This window comes from Daphnia magna, linkage group LG1, assembly GCF_020631705.1.
Source record: "Daphnia magna isolate NIES linkage group LG1, ASM2063170v1.1, whole genome shotgun sequence".
In the NCBI taxonomy this organism is placed as follows: Eukaryota; Metazoa; Arthropoda; class Branchiopoda; order Diplostraca; family Daphniidae; genus Daphnia; species Daphnia magna.
Window position 1 is genome coordinate 5,023,598 of NC_059182.1, and position 11,468 is coordinate 5,035,065.

General features: G+C 41.0%; 5 non-coding genes across 5 annotated transcripts; all 5 read left to right on the plus strand.

The window, feature by feature from the left end:
• The first annotated feature begins 1,237 nt into the window (after nt 1–1,237).
• Trnav-cac lies at nt 1,238–1,310 on the plus strand. Its single transcript has one exon. It is a non-coding gene; the product is annotated as a tRNA-Val (tRNA).
• Nucleotides 1,311–3,003: 1,693 nt separating this feature from the next.
• Nucleotides 3,004–3,076, plus strand: Trnav-cac. The gene has a single exon. It is a non-coding gene; the product is annotated as a tRNA-Val (tRNA).
• Nucleotides 3,077–4,768: 1,692 nt separating this feature from the next.
• Nucleotides 4,769–4,841, plus strand: Trnav-cac. The gene has a single exon. It is a non-coding gene; the product is annotated as a tRNA-Val (tRNA).
• Nucleotides 4,842–6,533: 1,692 nt separating this feature from the next.
• On the plus strand, nt 6,534–6,606 carry Trnav-cac. Its single transcript has one exon. It is a non-coding gene; the product is annotated as a tRNA-Val (tRNA).
• Nucleotides 6,607–10,087: 3,481 nt separating this feature from the next.
• Nucleotides 10,088–10,160, plus strand: Trnav-cac. The gene has a single exon. It is a non-coding gene; the product is annotated as a tRNA-Val (tRNA).
• The last annotated feature ends 1,308 nt before the right edge of the window (nt 10,161–11,468 follow it).

Here is an 11,468-nt window from a genome sequence, read left to right on the forward strand (position 1 = left end):
CAGCCTTCCGGTTAACAGCCGAACGCGCTAGCCAATTGCGCCACAAAGGCATCTGAATTAATTGGGGGAAACGGAAACTTTGTGCTTCTTTACGACTGAGAGAAACGTAATGTGTTCATTCTCCAACCCTTTTGGTAATCCCAGAAACAACAATTGGGCACCATTTATCTAGTTTATGCTGCTACTGTCAGTGACAGGATACAAATGTTTAGTAAATAAAACCGGAAACAGACGGCTTCTTCCAGACGTCAGATGGCGCTGATGTTTTTAAATATTTTTTCCCTTCGTTACCACCATCAAGTTTACCAGGAGTAGAAATGGAAGTACTCTTCTCACGGAAGAAATTGAGCTACACTCGTTCTGCTCCAGAGATGGCGTCGCGGCTGGTAAGTTCCAAACTAACAAATATTTTAGGTTTGATCGAATCAAATAATTTACATTTTATTCGTATCACTGAGACGAATCCAATGCTCATTTGGGAAATATTCGTTTACAATTCATCGTTGGAGAAATTTAGGGTAAAAGTTTGTATCACGTGATCTACCTTATGGACACGTGTGATAAAGAGGAAGGGCTAGTTCGGAAACGTTTACTTTCATTACCTTAACCCTTGAATCTTTGCTTTCTTTCTCTCATTCCCTCTCTTCAGAAATTCCAATTAACCAGCCGCAAACGCCATCTCTGGAGCTTAACACGCGTAGCTCAACTGATTCTGCAGCCGTTACTACTCCCGATATACATCATGGTCTAACCCACCTCCTTTCCATATGTGGAGGCAGCTGTTTCATGTCTTGCTGGAAATCAAACGTATGAATCACACACAAAAAAAATTTATTTAAGTTGTTATTTTTCTTTAGGACTCCACCATTCCTTTGACAGAAGAAATACTCAATGGATTGTTGGGATCGTTTCTGTTTGCGTTAACCATTAACATGTGCCTGGCTAGCTCAGTCGGTAGAGCATGAGACTCTTAATCTCAGGGTCGTGGGTTCGAGCCCCACGTTGGGCGTTCAATTCCATGTGGTCTTAATCGAAACTTGGTTTCAATCAATGCGTGTAATTCAGTTCCCATAGTGTAGTGGTTATCACGTCGGCCTAACACGCTGAAGGTCCTCAGTTCGATCCTGGGTGGGAACAAGACATCCTTTGCATACATTTCTGATGTGGTTATTTATATTGTTAACTTAGATTCGGTTGTAAAACCCTTTTATAAAAAGGATCCTATTGTAAAATTCGTGTTCTCATAGTGTAGCGGTTATCACGTCGGCCTCACACGCTGAAGGTCCTCAGTTCGATCCTGGGTGAGAACAGTCGGTTTTTGAAGTTTATCAATTTCACTGCAATCTGCGTGTCTGAGTAGTAACCAAAGGGCACGCCAAGTGGGGAGTCGGGTGAATTTTCCATATGGTCCCGCACAAGGCTTTTAACTAGCTGATTACCACCAGAAGACTCCCGAAAATGAAGTACACATGTTGTTTTTAGAGTAGTTTTGTTGTTTTGACGATTCAAAATTCCTTTAATTTGCTATTTTACGCGTCCCAAGTTTACTCATCATCAATGAAAGGAGTGCAAAGTAGCATAACTAATAAAGATAACCATAATCTGTTTAACTGTAGAGTTATCATGGTTGTACACCACTGATGACTAGGCAACGATGTATACGGAAAAGATACAGATGATTCTTAACCTATCATAAGGAGTCTCTAAGGATAAAAAAGAATATGTAAAAACTCCTATGCTACGCCCCTGGGTGGGATCGAACCACCAGCCTTCCGGTTAACAGCCGAACGCGCTAGCCAATTGCGCCACAAAGGCATCTGAATTAATTGGGGGAAACGGAAACTTTGTGCTTCTTTACGACTGAGAGAAACGTAATGTGTTCATTCTCCAACCCTTTTGGTAATCCCAGAAACAACAATTGGGCACCATTTATCTAGTTTATGCTGCTACTGTCAGTGACAGGATACAAATGTTTAGTAAATAAAACCGGAAACAGACGGCTTCTTCCAGACGTCAGATGGCGCTGATGTTTTTAAATATTTTTTTCCCTTCGTTACCACCATCAAGTTTACCAGGAGTAGAAATGGAAGTACTCTTCTCACGGAAGAAATTGAGCTACACTCGTTCTGCTCCAGAGATGGCGTCGCGGCTGGTAAGTTCCAAACTAACAAATATTTTAGGTTTTATCGAATCAAATAATTTACATTTTATTCGTATCACTGAGACGAATCCAATGCTCATTTGGGAAATATTCGTTTACAATTCATCGTTGGAGAAATTTAGGGTAAAAGTTTGTATCACGTGATCTACCTTATGGACACGTGTGATAAAGAGGAAGGGCTAGTTCGGAAACGTTTACTTTCATTACCTTAACCCTTGAATCTTTGCTTTCTTTCTCTCATTCCCTCTCTTCAGAAATTCCAATTAACCAGCCGCAAACGCCATCTCTGGAGCTTAACACGCGTAGCTCAACTGATTCTGCAGCCGTTACTACTCCCGATATACATCATGGTCTAACCCACCTCCTTTCCATATGTGGAGGCAGCTGTTTCATGTCTTGCTGGAAATCAAACGTATGAATCACACACAAAAAAAATTTATTTAAGTTGTTATTTTTCTTTAGGACTCCACCATTCCTTTGACAGAAGAAATACTCAATGGATTGTTGGGATCGTTTCTGTTTGCGTTAACCATTAACATGTGCCTGGCTAGCTCAGTCGGTAGAGCATGAGACTCTTAATCTCAGGGTCGTGGGTTCGAGCCCCACGTTGGGCGTTCAATTCCATGTGGTCTTAATCGAAACTTGGTTTCAATCAATGCGTGTAATTCAGTTCCCATAGTGTAGTGGTTATCACGTCGGCCTAACACGCTGAAGGTCCTCAGTTCGATCCTGGGTGGGAACAAGACATCCTTTGCATACATTTCTGATGTGGTTATTTATATTGTTAACTTAGATTCGGTTGTAAAACCCTTTTATAAAAAGGATCCTATTGTAAAATTCGTGTTCTCATAGTGTAGCGGTTATCACGTCGGCCTCACACGCTGAAGGTCCTCAGTTCGATCCTGGGTGAGAACAGTCGGTTTTTGAAGTTTATCAATTTCACTGCAATCTGCGTGTCTGAGTAGTAACCAAAGGGCACGCCAAGTGGGGAGTCGGGTGAATTTTCCATATGGTCCCGCACAAGGCTTTTAACTAGCTGATTACCACCAGAAGACTCCCGAAAATGAAGTACACATGTTGTTTTTAGAGTAGTTTTGTTGTTTTGACGATTCAAAATTCCTTTAATTTGCTATTTTACGCGTCCCAAGTTTACTCATCATCAATGAAAGGAGTGCAAAGTAGCATAACTAATAAAGATAACCATAATCTGTTTAACTGTAGAGTTATCATGGTTGTACACCACTGATGACTAGGCAACGATGTATACGGAAAAGATACAGATGATTCTTAACCTATCATAAGGAGTCTCTAAGGATAAAAAAGAATATGTAAAAACTCCTATGCTACGCCCCTGGGTGGGATCGAACCACCAGCCTTCCGGTTAACAGCCGAACGCGCTAGCCAATTGCGCCACAAAGGCATCTGAATTAATTGGGGAAACGGAAACTTTGTGCTTCTTTACGACTGAGAGAAACGTAATGTGTTCATTCTCCAACCCTTTTGGTAATCCCAGAAACAACAATTGGGCACCATTTATCTAGTTTATGCTGCTACTGTCAGTGACAGGATACAAATGTTTAGTAAATAAAACCGGAAACAGACGGCTTCTTCCAGACGTCAGATGGCGCTGATGTTTTTAAATATTTTTTTCCTTCGTTACCACCATCAAGTTTACCAGGAGTAGAAATGGAAGTACTCTTCTCACGGAAGAAATTGAGCTACACTCGTTCTGCTCCAGAGATGGCGTCGCGGCTGGTAAGTTCCAAACTAACAAATATTTTAGGTTTTATCGAATCAAATAATTTACATTTTATTCGTATCACTGAGACGAATCCAATGCTCATTTGGGAAATATTCGTTTACAATTCATCGTTGGAGAAATTTAGGGTAAAGTTTGTATCACGTGATCTACCTTATGGACACGTGTGATAAAGAGGAAGGGCTAGTTCGGAAACGTTTACTTTCATTACCTTAACCCTTGAATCTTTGCTTTCTTTCTCTCATTCCCTCTCTTCAGAAATTCCAATTAACCAGCCGCAAACGCCATCTCTGGAGCTTAACACGCGTAGCTCAACTGATTCTGCAGCCGTTACTACTCCCGATATACATCATGGTCTAACCCACCTCCTTTCCATATGTGGAGGCAGCTGTTTCATGTCTTGCTGGAAATCAAACGTATGAATCACACACAAAAAAAATTTATTTAAGTTGTTATTTTTCTTTAGGACTCCACCATTCCTTTGACAGAAGAAATACTCAATGGATTGTTGGGATCGTTTCTGTTTGCGTTAACCATTAACATGTGCCTGGCTAGCTCAGTCGGTAGAGCATGAGACTCTTAATCTCAGGGTCGTGGGTTCGAGCCCCACGTTGGGCGTTCAATTCCATGTGGTCTTAATCGAAACTTGGTTTCAATCAATGCGTGTAATTCAGTTCCCATAGTGTAGTGGTTATCACGTCGGCCTAACACGCTGAAGGTCCTCAGTTCGATCCTGGGTGGGAACAAGACATCCTTTGCATACATTTCTGATGTGGTTATTTATATTGTTAACTTAGATTCGGTTGTAAAACCCTTTTTTATAAAAAGGATCCTATTGTAAAATTCGTGTTCTCATAGTGTAGCGGTTATCACGTCGGCCTCACACGCTGAAGGTCCTCAGTTCGATCCTGGGTGAGAACAGTCGGTTTTTGAAGTTTATCAATTTCACTGCAATCTGCGTGTCTGAGTAGTAACCAAAGGGCACGCCAAGTGGGGAGTCGGGTGAATTTTCCATATGGTCCCGCACAAGGCTTTTAACTAGCTGATTACCACCAGAAGACTCCCGAAAATGAAGTACACATGTTGTTTTTAGAGTAGTTTTGTTGTTTTGACGATTCAAAATTCCTTTAATTTGCTATTTTACGCGTCCCAAGTTTACTCATCATCAATGAAAGGAGTGCAAAGTAGCATAACTAATAAAGATAACCATAATCTGTTTAACTGTAGAGTTATCATGGTTGTACACCACTGATGACTAGGCAACGATGTATACGGAAAAGATACAGATGATTCTTAACCTATCATAAGGAGTCTCTAAGGATAAAAAAGAATATGTAAAAACTCCTATGCTACGCCCCTGGGTGGGATCGAACCACCAGCCTTCCGGTTAACAGCCGAACGCGCTAGCCAATTGCGCCACAAAGGCATCTGAATTAATTGGGGGAAACGGAAACTTTGTGCTTCTTTACGACTGAGAGAAACGTAATGTGTTCATTCTCCAACCCTTTTGGTAATCCCAGAAACAACAATTGGGCACCATTTATCTAGTTTATGCTGCTACTGTCAGTGACAGGATACAAATGTTTAGTAAATAAAACCGGAAACAGACGGCTTCTTCCAGACGTCAGATGGCGCTGATGTTTTTAAATATTTTTTCCCTTCGTTACCACCATCAAGTTTACCAGGAGTAGAAATGGAAGTACTCTTCTCACGGAAGAAATTGAGCTACACTCGTTCTGCTCCAGAGATGGCGTCGCGGCTGGTAAGTTCCAAACTAACAAATATTTTAGGTTTTATCGAATCAAATAATTTACATTTTATTCGTATCACTGAGACGAATCCAATGCTCATTTGGGAAATATTCGTTTACAATTCATCGTTGGAGAAATTTAGGGTAAAAGTTTGTATCACGTGATCTACCTTATGGACACGTGTGATAAAGAGGAAGGGCTAGTTCGGAAACGTTTACTTTCATTACCTTAACCCTTGAATCTTTGCTTTCTTTCTCTCATTCCCTCTCTTCAGAAATTCCAATTAACCAGCCGCAAACGCCATCTCTGGAGCTTAACACGCGTAGCTCAACTGATTCTGCAGCCGTTACTACTCCCGATATACATCATGGTCTAACCCACCTCCTTTCCATATGTGGAGGCAGCTGTTTCATGTCTTGCTGGAAATCAAACGTATGAATCACACACAAAAAAAATTTATTTAAGTTGTTATTTTTCTTTAGGACTCCACCATTCCTTTGACAGAAGAAATACTCAATGGATTGTTGGGATCGTTTCTGTTTGCGTTAACCATTAACATGTGCCTGGCTAGCTCAGTCGGTAGAGCATGAGACTCTTAATCTCAGGGTCGTGGGTTCGAGCCCCACGTTGGGCGTTCAATTCCATGTGGTCTTAATCGAAACTTGGTTTCAATCAATGCGTGTAATTCAGTTCCCATAGTGTAGTGGTTATCACGTCGGCCTAACACGCTGAAGGTCCTCAGTTCGATCCTGGGTGGGAACAAGACATCCTTTGCATACATTTCTGATGTGGTTATTTATATTGTTAACTTAGATTCGGTTGTAAAACCCTTTTATAAAAAGGATCCTATTGTAAAATTCGTGTTCTCATAGTGTAGCGGTTATCACGTCGGCCTCACACGCTGAAGGTCCTCAGTTCGATCCTGGGTGAGAACAGTCGGTTTTTGAAGTTTATCAATTTCACTGCAATCTGCGTGTCTGAGTAGTAACCAAAGGGCACGCCAAGTGGGGAGTCGGGTGAATTTTCCATATGGTCCCGCACAAGGCTTTTAACTAGCTGATTACCACCAGAAGACTCCCGAAAATGAAGTACACATGTTGTTTTTAGAGTAGTTTTGTTGTTTTGACGATTCAAAATTCCTTTAATTTGCTATTTTACGCGTCCCAAGTTTACTCATCATCAATGAAAGGAGTGCAAAGTAGCATAACTAATAAAGATAACCATAATCTGTTTAACTGTAGAGTTATCATGGTTGTACACCACTGATGACTAGGCAACGATGTATACGGAAAAGATACAGATGATTCTTAACCTATCATAAGGAGTCTCTAAGGATAAAAAAGAATATGTAAAAACTCCTATGCTACGCCCCTGGGTGGGATCGAACCACCAGCCTTCCGGTTAACAGCCGAACGCGCTAGCCAATTGCGCCACAAAGGCATCTGAATTAATTGGGGGAAACGGAAACTTTGTGCTTCTTTTACGACTGAGAGAAACGTAATGTGTTCATTCTCCAACCCTTTGGTAATCCCAGAAACAACAATTGGGCACCATTTATCTAGTTTATTGATGCTACTGTCAGTGACAGGATACAAATGTTTAGTAAATAAAACCGGAAACAGACGGCTTCTTCCAGACGTCAGATGGCGCTGATGTTTTTAAATATTTTTTCCCTTCGTTACCACCATCAAGTTTACCAGGAGTAGAAATGGAAGTACTCTTCTCACGGAAGAAATTGAGCTCACACTCGTTCTGCTCCAGAGATGGCGTCGCGGCTGGTAAGTTCCAAACTAACAAATATTTTAGGTTTTATCGAATCAAATAATTTACATTTTATTCGTATCACTGAGACGAATCCAATGCTCATTTGGGAAATATTCGTTTACAATTCATCGTTGGAGAAATTTAGGGTAAAAGTTTGTATCACGTGATCTACCTTATGGACACGTGTGATAAAGAGGAAGGGCTAGTTCGGAAACGTTTACTTTCATTACCTTAACCCTTGAATCTTTGCTTTCTTTCTCTCATTCCCTCTCTTCAGAAATTCCAATCTAACCAGCCGCAAACGCCATCTCTGGAGCTTAACACGCGTAGCTCAACTGATTCTGCAGCCGTTACTACTCCCGATATACATCATGGTCTAACCCACCTCCTTTCCATATGTGGAGGCAGCTGTTTCATGTCTTGCTGGAAATCAAACGTATGAATCACACACAACAAAAAAATTTATTTAAGTTGTTATTTTTCTTTAGGACTCCACCATTCCTTTGACAGAAGAAATACTCAATGGATTGTTGGGATCGTTTCTGTTTGCGTTAACCATTAACATGTGCCTGGCTAGCTCAGTCGGTAGAGCATGAGACTCTTAATCTCAGGGTCGTGGGTTCGAGCCCCACGTTGGGCGTTCAATTCCATGTGGTCTTAATCGGAAACTTGGTTTCAATCAATGCGTGTAATTCAGTTCCCATAGTGTAGTGGTTATTACGTCGGCCTAAACACGCTGAAGGTCCTCAGTTCGATCCTGGGTGGGAACAAGACATCCTTTGCATACATTTCTGATGTGGTTATTTATATTGTTAACCTTAGATTCGGTTGTAAAACCCTTTTATAAAAAGGATCCTATTGTAAAATTCGTGTTCTCATAGTGTAGCGGTTATCACGTCGGCCTCACGCTGCAAGGTCCTCAGTTCGATCCTGGGTGAGAACAGTCGGGTTTTTGAAGTTTATCAATTTCACTGCAATCTGCGTGTCTGAGTAGTAACCAAAAAGGCACGCAGCAAGTGGGGAGTCGGGTGAATTTTCCATATGGTCCCGCACAAGGCTTTTAACTAGCTGATTACCACCAGAAGACTCCCGAAAATGATGTAGCACATGTTGTTTTTAGAGTAGTTTTGTTGTTTTGACGATTCAAAATTCCTTTAATTTGCTATTTTACGCGTCCCAAGTTTACTCATCATCAATGAAAGGAGTGCAAAGTAGCATAACTAATAAAGATAACCATAATCTGTTTAACTGTAGAGTTATCATGGTTGTACACCACTGATGACTAGGCAACGATGTATACGGAAAAGATACAGATGATTCTTAACCTATCATAAGGAGTCTCTAAGGAAAAAAAGAATATGGTAAACTCCTATGCTACGCCCCTGGGTGGGATCGAACCACCAGCCTTCCGGTTAACAGCCGAACGCGCTAGCCAATTGCGCTACACAAAGGCATCTGAATTAATTGGGGGGAACGGAAACTTTGTTTGCTTCTTTACGACTGAGAGAAACGTAATGTGTTCATTCTCCACACCTTTTGGTAATCCCAGAAACAACAATTGGGCACCATTTATCTAGTTTATGCTGCTACTGTCAGTGACAGGATACAAATGTTTAGTAAATAAAACCGGAAACAGACGGCTTCTTCCAGACGTCAGATGGCGCTGATGTTTTTAAATATTTTTCCTTCTGTTACCACCATCAAGTTTACCAGGAGTAAAAATGGAAGTACTCTTCTCACGGAAGAAATTGGCTACACTCGTTCTGCTCCAGAGATGGCGTCGCGGCTGGTAAGTTCCAAACTAACAAATATTTTAGGTTTTATCGAATCAAATAATTTACATTTTATTCGTATCACTGAGACGAATCCAATGCTCATTTGGGAAATATTCGTTTACAATTCATCGTTGGAGAAATTTAGGGGTAAAAGTTTGTATCACGTGATCTACCTTATGGACACGTGATGATAAAGAGGAAAGGATTGGCTAGTTCGGAAACGTTTACTTTCACTTACCTTAACCCTTGAATCTTTGCTTTCTTTCTCTCATTCCCTCTCTTCAGAAATTCCAATTAACCAGCCGCAAACGCCATCTCTGGAGCTTAACACGCGTAAGCTCAACTGATTCTGCAGCCGTTACTACTCCTGATATACATCATGGTCTAACCCACCTCCTTTCCATATGTGGAGGCAGCTGTTTCCATGTCTTGCTGGAAATCAAACGTATGAATCACACACAAAAAAAATTTATTTAAGTTGTTATTTTTCTTTATGACTCCACCATTCCTTTGACAGAAGAAATACTCAATGGATTGTTGGGATCGTTTCTGTTTGCGTTAACCATTAACATGTGCCTGGCTAGCTCAGTCGGTAGAGCATGAGACTCTTAATCTCCAGGGTCGGGGTTCGAGCCCCACGTTGGGCGTTCAATTCCATGTGGTCTTAATCGAAACTTGGTTTCAATCAATGCGTATAATTCAGTTCCCATAGTGTAGTGGTTATCACGTCGGCCTAACACGCTGAAGGTCCTCAGTTCGATCCTGGGTGGGAACAAGACATCCTTTGCATACATTTCTGATGTGGTTATTTATATTGTTAACTTAGATCCGGTTGTAAAACCCCTTTTATAAAAAAGGATCCTATTGTAAAATTCGTGTTCTCATAGTGTAGCGGTTATCACGTCGGCCTCACACGCTGAAGGTCCTCAGTTCGATCCTGGGTGAGAACAGTCGGTTTTTGAAGTTTATCAATTTCACTGCAATCTGCGTGTCTGAGTAGTAACCAAAGGGCACGCCAAGTGGGGAGTCGGGTGAATTTTCCATATGGTCCCGCACAAGGCTTTTAACTAGGCTGATTACCACCAGAAGACTCCCGAAAATGAAGTACACATGTTGTTTTTAGAGTAGTTTTGTTGTTTTGACGATTCAAAATTCCTTTAATTTGTTATTTTACGCGTCCCAAGTTTACTCATCATCAATGAAAGGAGTGCAAAGTAGCATAACTAATAAAGATAACCATAATCTGTTTAACTGTAGAGTTATCATGGTTGTACACCACTGATGACTAGGCAACGATGTATACGGAAAGATACAGATGATTCTTAACCTATCATAAGGAGTCTCTAAGGATAAAAAAGAATATGTAAAAACTCCTATGCTACGCCCCTGGGTGGGATCAGAACCACCAGCCTTCCGGTTAACAGCCGAACGCGCTAGCCAATTGCGCCACAAAGGCATCTGAATTAATTGGGGAAACGGAAACTTTGTGCTTCTTTACGACTGAGAGAAACGTAATGTGTTCATTCTCCAACCCTTTTGGTAATCCCAGAAACAACAATTGGGCACCATTTATCTAGTTTATGCTGCTACTGTCAGTGACAGGATACAAATGTTTAGTAAATAAAACCGGGAAACAGACGGCTTCTTCCAGACGTCAGATGGCGCTGATGTTTTAAATATTTTTTCCCTTCGTTACCACCATCAAGTTTACCAGGAGTAGAAATGGAAGTACTCTTCTCACGGAAGAAATTGAGCTACACTCGTTCTGCTCCAGAGATGGCGTCGCGGCTGGTAAGGTTCAAACTAACAAATATTTTAGGTTTGATCGAATCAAATAATTTACATTTTATTCGTATCACTGAGACGAATCCAATGCTCATTTGGGAAATATTCGTTTACAATTCATCGTTGGAGAAATTTGGGGTAAAAGTTTGTATCACGTGATCTACACTTATGGACACGTGTGATAAAGAGGAAGGGCTAGTTCGAAACGTTTACTTTCATTACCTTAACCCTTGAATCTTTGCTTTCTTTCTCTCATTCCCTCTCTCCAGAAATTCCAATTAACCAGCCGCAAACGCCATCTCTGGAGCTTAACACGCGTAGCTCAACTGATTCTGCAGCCGTTACTACTCCCGATATACATCATGGTCTAACCCACCTCCTTTCCCATATGGGAGGCAGCTGTTTCATGTCTTGCTGGAAATCAAACGTATGAATCACACAAAAAAAATTTATTTAAGTTGTTATTTTTCTTT